The sequence below is a fragment of the Diabrotica undecimpunctata genome, chromosome 1 (genome assembly GCF_040954645.1).
Source record: "Diabrotica undecimpunctata isolate CICGRU chromosome 1, icDiaUnde3, whole genome shotgun sequence".
NCBI classification, from domain to species: domain Eukaryota; kingdom Metazoa; phylum Arthropoda; class Insecta; order Coleoptera; family Chrysomelidae; genus Diabrotica; species Diabrotica undecimpunctata.
Window position 1 is genome coordinate 138688836 of NC_092803.1, and position 12176 is coordinate 138701011.

Below are 12176 nucleotides of genomic sequence, written 5' to 3' on the forward strand. Positions count from 1 at the left end.
GCCAGCAAAACCTGCCAAGTATGGCATCAAGGTTTGGTGGGTTTGTGACGCCAATAATTCGTATCCACTTACTGGACAAATTTATACTGGAAAAAATTCGACTGGACGTGAAACTTATCAAGGTGAACGCGTAGTAAAAGATTTGTGTTACCGATACAAAAATTCTGGACGAAACATAACAATGGATAATTTTTTCACAACTCTTCCACTAGCCCGTCTCCTGTTGTCTTGGAATTTATCATTAGTTGGTACTTTGAAAAGAAACAAACCATATATTCCACAAGAAATGCTGCCTTCGCCAGAGCGTGAGCCTGAATCGTCATTACACGGATTCAGTGCAGATCGTGTTACTATTTGTTCATATGTACCAAAATAGAAAAAAAGCGTTATCTTGCTGTCAACAATGCATGACAACGATAATGAGTGTGGCCCAAAAAATAAACCTAAAATAATTAAGTTCTATAATACAACTAAAGGAGGCGTAGACAACATGGACAAAATGGTTTCTCATTATTCCACTAAACGCAGAACTTTGCGTTGGCCAGTAGCCTTCTTTTAGAATATCCTAGACGTAGTTTGCCTAGCAACCTATATAATTTATACAGAGAATAATCTACAGAGTTCTACTGAAACCAGTAAGCGTAGAATTTTTCTACAAGACTTAGGGAAACAACTAGTGATGCCTGAAATTTCTGCTAGATCTAAAGTACCAAATGTATACCGAAATTTTTCATCAAGGTCAGTAATTGAGTGTATGTTAGGAAAACCTCTACCTACAGATTCAAGTAATACTGCAGAGTCATTATCACTTTGAGATTCCACTCGACGCCTCAAAATTGTTGGAAACTGCTACATTTGTATGTCTTTAGCGAAAAAGCGGCTAAGAAAGACACATGTAATGTTTGTAATCGTCCACTATGTAACGAACACTCAGTAAATATAAGTAAGTGTGGACAATGTGTTTAAAATGTTACTTTTATTTGCGTTTCCATATCACTCTTATAATAAAAAAAACTAGACAGAGCTTCATAATTTACTAAACATTAGTGTTACCCGGGTGCCACGGGTGTGGACGTAATGGTGTAAAAACTTTGACAGGTAATTTTAATATATTATATGCATTTTTTTCTTTGGTTTTTGTTATAAATCTCTTCGTTCTAAATAATTTTAGGAATAACTAGAAGCTCGAATAAAAATATTTATACTATCGTCAATGATTCAGATAAAACAATTACCAAGGATACCCAGGTACCTGGGTATAGACACAAAGGTTAAGTAACGACAAATGTTATTTTTACGAACTCTATAGAAACTTGCTACGTTTCTGGTTTGTTAACTTGTGGCTGTCAGTTTGTTGGATTTTTTGCTGTTTTTGTTATGTTTTTCCATTTAGAAATTATCTATATTACACAAACAGTTGTTGTCACAACTAATTTTATATTGGAGTTTGAAATTTTATGGTATAATGTAATACCATAAAATAATAATACGGTAAAAATTTAACCTCATTCACACAGTTAAGGAATTGTTTTGTTTAAGTTTTCACAAAAAAGGAAAAAATGACAAAAAAAAATTATTTTATTGAATTTTTTTATATTATGCCTGTATAAACCTTTTCGTCATAAGCACAAGAACTTGTTTTAAATTTTATCGAGTACTTTGAATTACAAAAAAGGGCGTCATCTGTTCAAGAGGTACAAAAAGTATGGTTTTTAAATTTGCACTATTAAAAAGCTTTAATGAAGACGAGCGTATATATTATTAATATTATTTATTTGCCAACTTAATGAAATAACAAAATATTTATAATAAGGAACTTTTATTTTTGGCTTTATTTAATTTGAATTAAAAATATTAATACAATTTTAACTTTGTTTTAGAGGGTAGTAGGGGTAGCAGCTCTATAGTAGAAACAATAGTATATAGTATACGAAAAAAGAAAAAAAAACCTATTTTAAAAACGAAAACTAATTTACCCGAAGGCAATAAAGTGGCAATTCGAAATACAATATTATAATATGTACCAGGACAGTAAGTAAACCAACTTTCTGTTGAGAAGTACGAGTAGGACCTAACATGTTATAGTAATATATTAAAATAAATAACTTTTTAGAGAAACATGTAATCCGTGAATCGTTGATCAATAAGCTGCAAGCTAAAGAAATTGTTTCTACATGTGTATAACATCCTTGAGTAGAATATTAAAAGATTTGGGCTTTAAATTTAAAAAAAGATGATCATCGAAGAACTTTAATTTAAAGAACTTATATCGCAGCACTCTAATCAGCAGCAATATCCCTAATGAGTCATGCCGCTAAGATTTTTATGCGAATAATTTATTCACAATAAGTGTGAAGAATACCTGAGTCGTTCTCAATATGGTTTTAGAAAGGATACAGGCACAGGAGAAGCAATCATGGGATTGACACTGATAGCAGAAAGGTATCTTGAGGTTTAGAAACGGCTGTTTGTGTGCTTTGTCGATTATAGAAAGGCCTTCGACCGCATCAAACACGGAAAATTGATTGAGGTGCTAAAAGAAGTAGGGTTGGACGGACACGACATAGCTATCATAAGTAATACATACTGGAACCACACAGGATGCGTTCGAACAGAGAACGGAAACACCAAGTACATCAACATAGAATGAGGAGTGCGTCAAGGGTGCATTTTATCCCCCCTATTATTTAATGTATATGCCGAACATATAATTAGAGCTTCTCTTGAAGATCGCACTGAAGGTGCCAGAGTCAATGGAATCATCATTAACAATATAAAATATGCCGATGACAACGTAGTATTAGCAGGAACAGAAGACCAGAGACCAGAAAACAGAGAAGATTGAGAACACTAAAGTGTTATGTCGACGGTGTCACGACAGAAAGGCATAAGCGCCATTGACAGTTTTTTTCAGGAGACACAAAAAACGTTTAATATCGCTTAATATTTCTTTTTTTTACATTTTTTTGGCATTTTATTATTATCGAACTGAGGCATTTTGACTTACCATATGTTAGTTATAAAACAATTATTATAAACATGAGATATTTAACATTTTGATGCTTACGCCTGTAATGTTAGGTTCTGTGGTGTTTAAGCCTTTTTGAAAGGCGGTTACCATATTTGGAAAAAAGTATTTTGATCAAAAAATGTCGCTTAGGAACTTGTACGCCTTTTAATTTTACGGAATTATAACAAAAATGGAGAATAAATCTTTTCATTTTAAAGCATAACAATTAAGTAAAAATAATACAAATTAAACAATACATAATAATATATTTATGAGTTTCTTAGAGTTATATTGGTGTAAAAAAATACAAAAATAAGGTTAATATAATTATCACGTTATATTAAGTAAAACACAACAAAAACTATTAAAACGTACCATTTTTTCTACATTGATAACTAAATAAGTTGTATTATAAAACTAATAGAAATAAAATACAAATCAAAATTTAATAATAGAAAATAACATTTATCAATAACAAAACAAACTAATAGAAACGAAGGACCGATATAACAGAAAATTGAACCAGTTGATGAGCTAGAACTAATGCTGTCAATTTAAGTCTCATTTTTAAAAAATACTTTCATCGGAGTTTAAAGAATCATTTTGTTGTATAAAATCATTACAACCTATCTTATCATCAACTAATAAACTAAATACTATTGCGGTATTATTACTACTATCATCAATATCATCACTATCTGAGTAAGGTACAAGCTTTTTATCATAGGTTAATAAATCAGTCTCTTCTTCGGCAGTTTCATCAATATTCGAAAATAAACGGCTGTCAATATTTAAATTTGGACTTAGAGGAAAACTGAAATCCACAATGGTATCATCATCTAGAACAGAACTAGGCATTTGGAGTTCTTGTTCATAATCTTTTAGTACAGGCTCTAAAAGAACATCATGCTTTACCGCTTCATTGAGGATCTCATTTTCAGTGGAAAATGAACCATGGTTTTTGTAATTTCCGCTGGATTCCTGCACATTGCTTTCCTGATCTTCCTGATCCCAAATGGATTGCAATGCAAGATTCATTATTTTGTGCCCCCGAGAAACCATTCTAAAAACCATTAAAAAAAAAAGAAGTAAGCGACATTCAAATGTTAGTTTTTTAAAATAATATTACTACCAAAATATAACTTTAAAATTAAAAAAAAGAAAACTATACAACAAAGTCAATATATATTTTATTCAGGTTCACACCTTATTTAAGTCGGTTAAGTAGTAACTTTTCTATGGTAAATCTAAGTCATAGTGTATTTTAAATGGCCAAATGTTAAAAATAAGCTGGACCAGCAGAACTACGAATGAAGAAGTACTGAGAGTAATGAACACACGCCCTTATCTGGTCAATAATATCAAAAGTAGAAAGACGTCATACCTAGGACACATAATGTGCCATAGGGAATTTGAGCAGCTCCAGGTAACATTAGAAGGCAAGATTGAAGGAAAAATGGGCATAGGACGAAAGAAGAAATCTTGGCTACGAAACATCAGAGATTGGACCCACACAAGAGGAAATGAATTAATTCATCAAGCCCAGAACAGAGAGAAATTTGCAATATTGATCGCCAACCTCAACAGAGAAGGCACTTAGGAGGAGAAGGATATCGCAGCACAACGAGCTTGTTTTAAGTAAATACATAGAAAACAGAAATAGTAAAAATTCACGAGAAATTGTATTTTTAGACGAAACGTGGATTGTTGTCTAGGAAAAATAAGGCAAAATAAAAACAGCATAAATGTAGATAAACCAGCTGGTTATAATGAAAATTGGGCAAAAGGTTTTATTTCAGACGCCAGTTTGTTATTTTGTTCCAAATCCTTGACTACAGATGACCATGATAAAATGAATAGTACAATATTTACTAAATGGATAAGTACACAATTACTTCCTAATTTAAAACACCCATCTTTAATTGTCATGGACAACAAACTCTAGCATGGAGAAATCATGAATAAACATCCTTCCGCTAAATGGTTAAAAATCAGAAATTATAAATTGGTTAAAAAAATACAATGTTAATTTTGATGAACATCAGTTAAAACCAGAATTGTTACAATTGGCTAAAATTAATGAATGACAGATTTTAATGCTGTCGAGTTAGTATGAGCAGATTGCAAGACTTACTATAATACATATACTGGCAAATGTGGAAATAGAGATGAACATATTTTTAGTACCTATCTGAGTGCACGAGATGCAAAACTCGCTTAATGCATGTAAAGTCAATTTGAGAAAAGTGGAAGAAACGCTTTTTGCATTATATTTGTTAATAATCAATTAATGATGTTAGCGTGCCTTTAGAACATATGAGTGCACGAGATGCAAAACTCGCTAATCGACAAAAATTGAAAAAAGTAGTTAAGCACGCCATCTTGTTCGTACAATATTTAATTATTATTTTACACAACTATTTGGAACAAAACTAGCTTTTTAACACACGAAAATCCGTCCCAAAAATCATGACTTGGTGCAAAACTCGCTTTATGCATTGATGCATGCGATGCAAAACTCTCTATTTGTACGGCGTTCAATCACAGCATCGGATTTTACTCACGTGGTTAGGGAAGGGCATCATGCATGTTGTTTGTTTCCTGGTGTGGTTTGACCGTTTGACCCAGTCGCGTTTTAGCGGTATTCTGAATTGTTTGTTTAACTTGAAGTTTCCCGTTTTTAAAACTATTAAAATGCAAATAGACAGTGAAATTTCTGTAGCCAAAGATAGTGTTAGTTCTCCAATACAACTTACTCCAAAGAACATGTGTAGAACGAAAATTACGACGGAAAGTAAAAGACAAAAGCTCAAAAGATTAAGGTAATAAAAACGATATCAATTTGTTAGAATATTTTTTTAAAACCGTGTTATTTTAGGCACACTTCGACACATTTACCGGAGTACCCGACCTGTGGACATAACGGTCAGCCAGGTAAGCCGTACTATTGTGCCACTTTAACAATGAGCGAAAATCGAGATTTTTATAGAAAACTGTATGCTTCTAAGGAAAAATGTAAACAAGATAGTTTTATAATTGCAACTTGTGAAGGTCAGAAGTGCGAAAGATCAAAAGTGGAAAAGCAAAAAATATCCATTTTGTATTATGTAACCACTTCTGCTAAATAAAATCCGTGTTTGTAAGACGGCATTCTTAAAAATCACATCCCTTAGTAGATTGAAAGAGTCATGGAAAACTTTGTTTTAAAAGGGAATATACCACGAGAAACAAGAGGAGGTGATCGCATCCTTAATAAAAACCATGATAAAAAATTAGCAATAAAACATTTCATTGAATCTCTCCAATGCATAGAGAGCCATTACTGTAGAAGTAAGTCAGTACTCGTGTTTATTTACCATGTGAACTTAATTTTACAAAATTCTGGAAAATATACGAATCTAAAGTTCGCGATAACAAAGTACATGTTAAATTGGCATTTTTTAGGACATACATAAATTCTAATTACAACATTGGATTTGGCACCCCAAAAACTGATTTATGCTCAACCTGCTTAAGATCCAAGGAAAAAAACAAAAATATTTCTAGTTCAGAAAAGCAAATTATTATCACCGAGCAACGGATACATAGACTTAAAGCATTTTTTGCCTAATTAAAGCAGCCGCTAGAAAATACAGTGGTTTTTTCATTTGATTGTCAGAAAAATTTGTACTGAATAAGTTTAACTTTCCCAATGAAATCGATACAATTCGTTTATTTGCTGATGGATGTGGGGGGCAAAATAAGAATATTATAATGATGACCATGCTTTCTGTTTGGTTGATGACGAAAGCTCCCACAAACATAAAGACCATTAACATAATATTCCCCGTAGTGGGACATTCTTTTATACCACCTGATAGGTTGTTCGGAATGATTGAAAGAGAGGTAAAAAAGAAATCCATCATTTTAAAAACTTCTGACTATGAAGATATTATAGCAAATAAGTCGACAATTAGAAAATTGGGTTTAGATTGGCAGGTGTATGACTGGAAGAATGAAGCATAAGTAAACACCAAAGCACCATCCTCATGCCACTTTCAGTTTAATAAGGCTAAGAGGTGTGTGCTTACTAAAGGGAAAACCAATGCACTAATACGAGGTGAGCAATACAATATTGTGTTGACGTCGGTTGAAGTCTGTTGTTAAGAGAGGAATAAAATTGACACGTATCAATCCTACTCAACTTCCTATTGGCTGCAAACTCCAAGGCGATAAATCGACAATAATTTCTCTTTTTAAAAAATATTATGGAAACGCCTGGGAAGAAAATCCTGATTTGGTTGTCTTTAAAGAAAATCTTGTTAACCCTCGAAGGGTGGAAAACCAGACTTCTGTAAACGATGTTGAAGCTGGCTGCAGTGGTTTAAAACCTTGCGATATTAATTTACCAATTTAATGTAATATGTAAATAACTGTTTAATTTCTTTGTGAATAAAATTTGTTCTAAACTATTGATGTAACATTTTTTGGTGCAAAACTCGCTAAATGCATTCTTTTTTCTTCATTTATTTAAAAAATCTGCACTATTTTTTTAAAATATGTTAAAAACTATTAGAGGTGTATCTGAAAGGAAGCAATTTAAAAGTCTAACGATGTCGCTTGGGAACAGTGTGTATAACATACTAAAAAATTAATTTAACAGTAGTTTATTAGAGAAATAAATATGTGTAATATTAATATCGAACCTGTAATAATTAATATTGGATACAACAGTTTAGATTATGAAGGAGATGAAAATGAAATATGAGAAACAAAAAACATACGTTTAAAATCTTGCAAAAATAATATTGTTCCGTCCCAATATAATTTACTTCATGTTAATTGTGAATTTACTTTATTATTTTAGATTGATATCGGTAATTCTCAAAGTTGGGTAAATTAGCTTCCAGAAATCTATTAAAAGATTAAAATGTTTATCAGTTTTATATATTTCTGGGGAAAATTTGTAGATAATAATCCCTGTCTTTAGAAATTAGGTAGTTTTAACATTTACAGTTAATCGAATCAAGCGGTTCATTGTTTTCGTGCCCGCTATGTATTTATGTATTTCTGAGAAGGACAATACGTGCTTTCCCAAGATAAAATTTTATAGTTTTTAGAAACGCCCTCCGCTTTACTAGGGGCTTCTGTTAGACGTTTTGTAATGTATTTTTAGAAGTAGCATTTGAAACTCAGTTCTCTACACACGTTTAGCTTGGTCAATAAAAGACCTATCAAAATTGTCCTCGTATATTATTTTAATTTGATAAAATAGTATTTTTATAGCAAATATATCTCACGGTAAACTAATCGTGAGCGAACATGGTCCTTCGATCCGGATTTAACCAGTGGTTTTCGTGTTGTAATTGAAGAACTGAGATTAGTTATTGTCGAAAAAATAGGGTTTTTATTGTATTGTAATTTATCGCTTTAAATCAAAGTAAAGTGGCCGTGAGTGAGGTGTATCAGGAATAAAGCATCGCATTTTCGTTGGAATTCACAAGGATTCATCACATATCGTCGTCGTATTCATGTGTCATTAACAACAAGGGTCATCATAGCATCAAATCAAATCATAGCTGTCAACACCAGAAGTATCGAAAGTCACCAGTTCAAGTAAATATTATTTTCTAAAAATTCGGAGGGAATTTGACCGCGCGATAAACAATCTGCCGGGTTGTCTAACGAGAAAACGTGCTGCCAATGACACCGACTAGTTAATCTTTGTATTTCCGCAACCCAGTTGGCGAAAGATGTGCGAAGAAGATACTGCTGGGTATTTATCCAATGAAGAGTGATTGTCGAGTCCGACCAAGAGTAAGTACCCCTGACTTCCAGTAAAAGAGAATGCTGAAGCGTTGCATAGAGCCGAGCTAGAAGTAAAGCGCCGCATAACTCCAATCGCGGTAACGATATTGAGCTGAAGGGGGCCACGCGACATTTTGCACATCGCACAAAAATATTTCCCTCAGCATCAACAGAACTACAATTGGACCACCTTTTTGAAGCTTTGTGGACGATTTTATTAAAATGCAATCTTTTTCGAATTTTGCACATTAAATCTTTAAAGTATGTTCTTTCAGATGATTCTAATACGATCTATTTGTTATAAACTAAGCTGTTATCAATTTAAAAAAAGGAACGAACTATGTAAGTACTATTTTTCGAAGCGAAGCTTCTATACTGACATTGTATTATATTTTTTTTAAAGTAAAATACTGAGACGAGCGTCACAGAACTAGCGCCACAAAATGGCGTCCTCACGGGTAGCGTCATAAAATAGCGGTTTTTCACATTAATTCACTACTTTCGATTAATTCGTTTATAGTCATCATATAATTATTCTAAGCAAGTTTAAAATAAAAACTGCACAAAATATAACTAACAAAATAAAGATATTAATTAAGAATTAAAAAATTAATAAAATATCTGGTAATAGAACATTCGATTCGCATCGATTGTCAAAATTTAAAAGTCATAAATGTCATCTGATTAATAACAATATTGAATTGTCTGTTTAAATTTTTAACACACGTCTTGTTTTAAAATAATTTCATATAAATATAATTATTACATTTAAACATATTGTTTAGTTTATATAATAATTAAATTTACTATCAAATGATATTTATTTATATTTTATAATTTATTATTTCGTTTAATTTTGACAGGTCTGTCAGTAGTAAACAACGTATACTCTGTTAATACAACAACATTTGGCGTTAGGAGCAAACCTAATAATTCATTGAAATATTTGAATATAGTATAATTTGTTTTAAATATTAATAATAAATATACAATAAAATTACTTTAGTTAATTTTAAAAATATTATGTAAATGTTAAAAATATAGTAAACAGTATAAAGCTTTGCGCTAGTCTCATATAACATCTTTTTTCCGTCAATTTTATGCACCTTTAGAAACATAATATATATTTGTATTTATTATGACAAAACCAAATCTAATCAAATTTTTTTTTAATATGTTTGCAAGTACACCGTCATCTTTCCAATCTAAGTTAAAAATTAGACTGACCTCAATTTTGTCTTACCTTAAATTACTGAGTTCATCTTCCCCGTGATTTATTAAACAAATTATGTCTTCGGAAAAGTGTAATTTATTCACCTCGGGTTAGTAGCAACGAAAATAAATAGCAAGAAACGCGCCCACAATACATTGTGCAATTTCAGCAAACTATAACCAAAGCTTGCCTTACTACTTTTTATTGCTTCCCTAGTTCGTTACACCAAAATGATTTGCATGCGCTCATTTTTCAAATGCAAAGATGCATCTTATTTCTTTGAGTATGAAATGAGACAGTCTCAACGCGTTCCTTAAGTTTATTGGCTTTTGTCGACTTGGAACCAGTGGTGTAGATATGGAGATGATTTGTAGCTTGATTTTTAACTCTTCTACCCTTCTCGTCTAAATAACTAGACGGGTGTAATTTTACGCTTTGAATTTTAAACCACATTCAACATTTGTTTTAAAATTACGTATTTTAACGTTTAATCAATCAATAGATAAAATATTCAGTTGACTAACTGTAATTGTATTTTGCACAATTTTCGCAAAACTATATGCAAACAATAATTTCAAGAGTTAAATATTTCAGTAGTTAATTTACATGATCCTATTTTTAACACGATTAACAAAACAACTAATAAAATCCTTACAAAATACGAAGAATTAGCCAAAAAATATTTTCTGATCATAAACCAAGTAAAAACTAAATATATGAAGTAAGAAAAAGAAAGAATGATAGAGAACAAAAGTTTGAAACTTTAAGCTAGTTCGAGTTCGAAGGGCGGCTCACAGTGACACAGAGAGGAAATAAACAGATAAACATAAAAACATAACAAAATGTATATGGTGTAATTAAATGTGAGAGCAATAGGTGGTAAGATTTGTCACACAGATAAAGTTAACTGATTGAGAATGTGGCATGTTAATTTCTCTTGAATTTAAAACTTTCAACAAAACTGTATTTTCAGTTAACTCTGTCTAGAGATTGGTAATGTTATCGCTTCGAATACGTATCAGTGTATGTACTTGAAAATTCCCTTTTGGTAATAATCTATGTTTGGGGTTAGAGCATTTAATTTCGAAAGCACACTTGTACGGTTCTCTCTTAATTTAGTCCACTTGAGAGCGATTTTACATAATCACTCAAAATTTTATTGGTTTTGACATAATTAAGTTAAGGTGTATATATTTTCTTAAGACAACCGATATTTTGAACAAAACTACTCTTCCCTTTCCCAAAAATAGTTATCTCTGGGATAAGTTATAAAAAAAAATAATCCAATTTTATTCTTAGTGGCCGGTTGGTATCTGTAAATCAATATGCATTCACACGTTGATCTTTACGTTATTTAAAGTTTTGTCATGTTTTGTTTACTCACATGTGTGGTAGGTTGGTAGGTTGATCGTGCTCTATTTTTAATTAATTGCAATGTTAAGAGATTCTTTTTTTATATTTATAGAGCCCCACTAGTAATTTATTTCATACACCAATTTTTTTTTCAATAACGCCCCACACATGACGTTTGTCATTCTTTTAACGCTTTATTTTGTCGGAAGACGATGGCTGGTTTGGCGATTAGAGAAAGGTTATCTCATGTGCATCTATTTTTGCAGTATCAGATGTTCTCTACAAATGTCATCGAACTATAATGTAAGTGTTGACTAAATAATTAATTATCTACGGCTATATAAAGTCTTACATTTTAGGCAGAAACGAAAAGCTTTACGTTTTACGATATTATATAGATATATAAATTATATATCTTCTCATTTTTACGAGATGATATATATCATATTTTAGTTATTTTCATATTTACATAAATCTTTTTAAAGTAATTTATTAAAAATGTAACCTTTTTTATAGCTTATGGGTAAATATGTCAATTTTAATTATTTTTGTTGATAATTCTTTGATATGTTTTCTGACGTATTTCTTTTTGATACCTTTGAGTGAAACGTTAATACAATGTTTAGTTCATTTATTCTTGAGTTCCTTCATGAGTTTCAGGTTAAAATTTATTGGCGCCCACTTTGTTTTGCAGTTTAGCTGTATTCCCATTTTTCTTCTGTCAAACTGTTATCTAATTATTACCTATCGTTCATATATTAGTCTTTAATATGTATTTCCTATTATTTATATACTTACCCACCCCCAATGAAG

At 31.4% G+C, this 12176-nt stretch overlaps 1 protein-coding gene across 1 annotated transcript in view; it reads right to left on the minus strand.

Moving 5' to 3' along the window:
• The window catches only part of LOC140432284 (uncharacterized), a 942959-nt gene that overhangs the window by 840037 nt on the left and 90746 nt on the right, over positions 1-12176 (minus strand). The gene's annotated exons all lie outside the window — the stretch shown is intronic.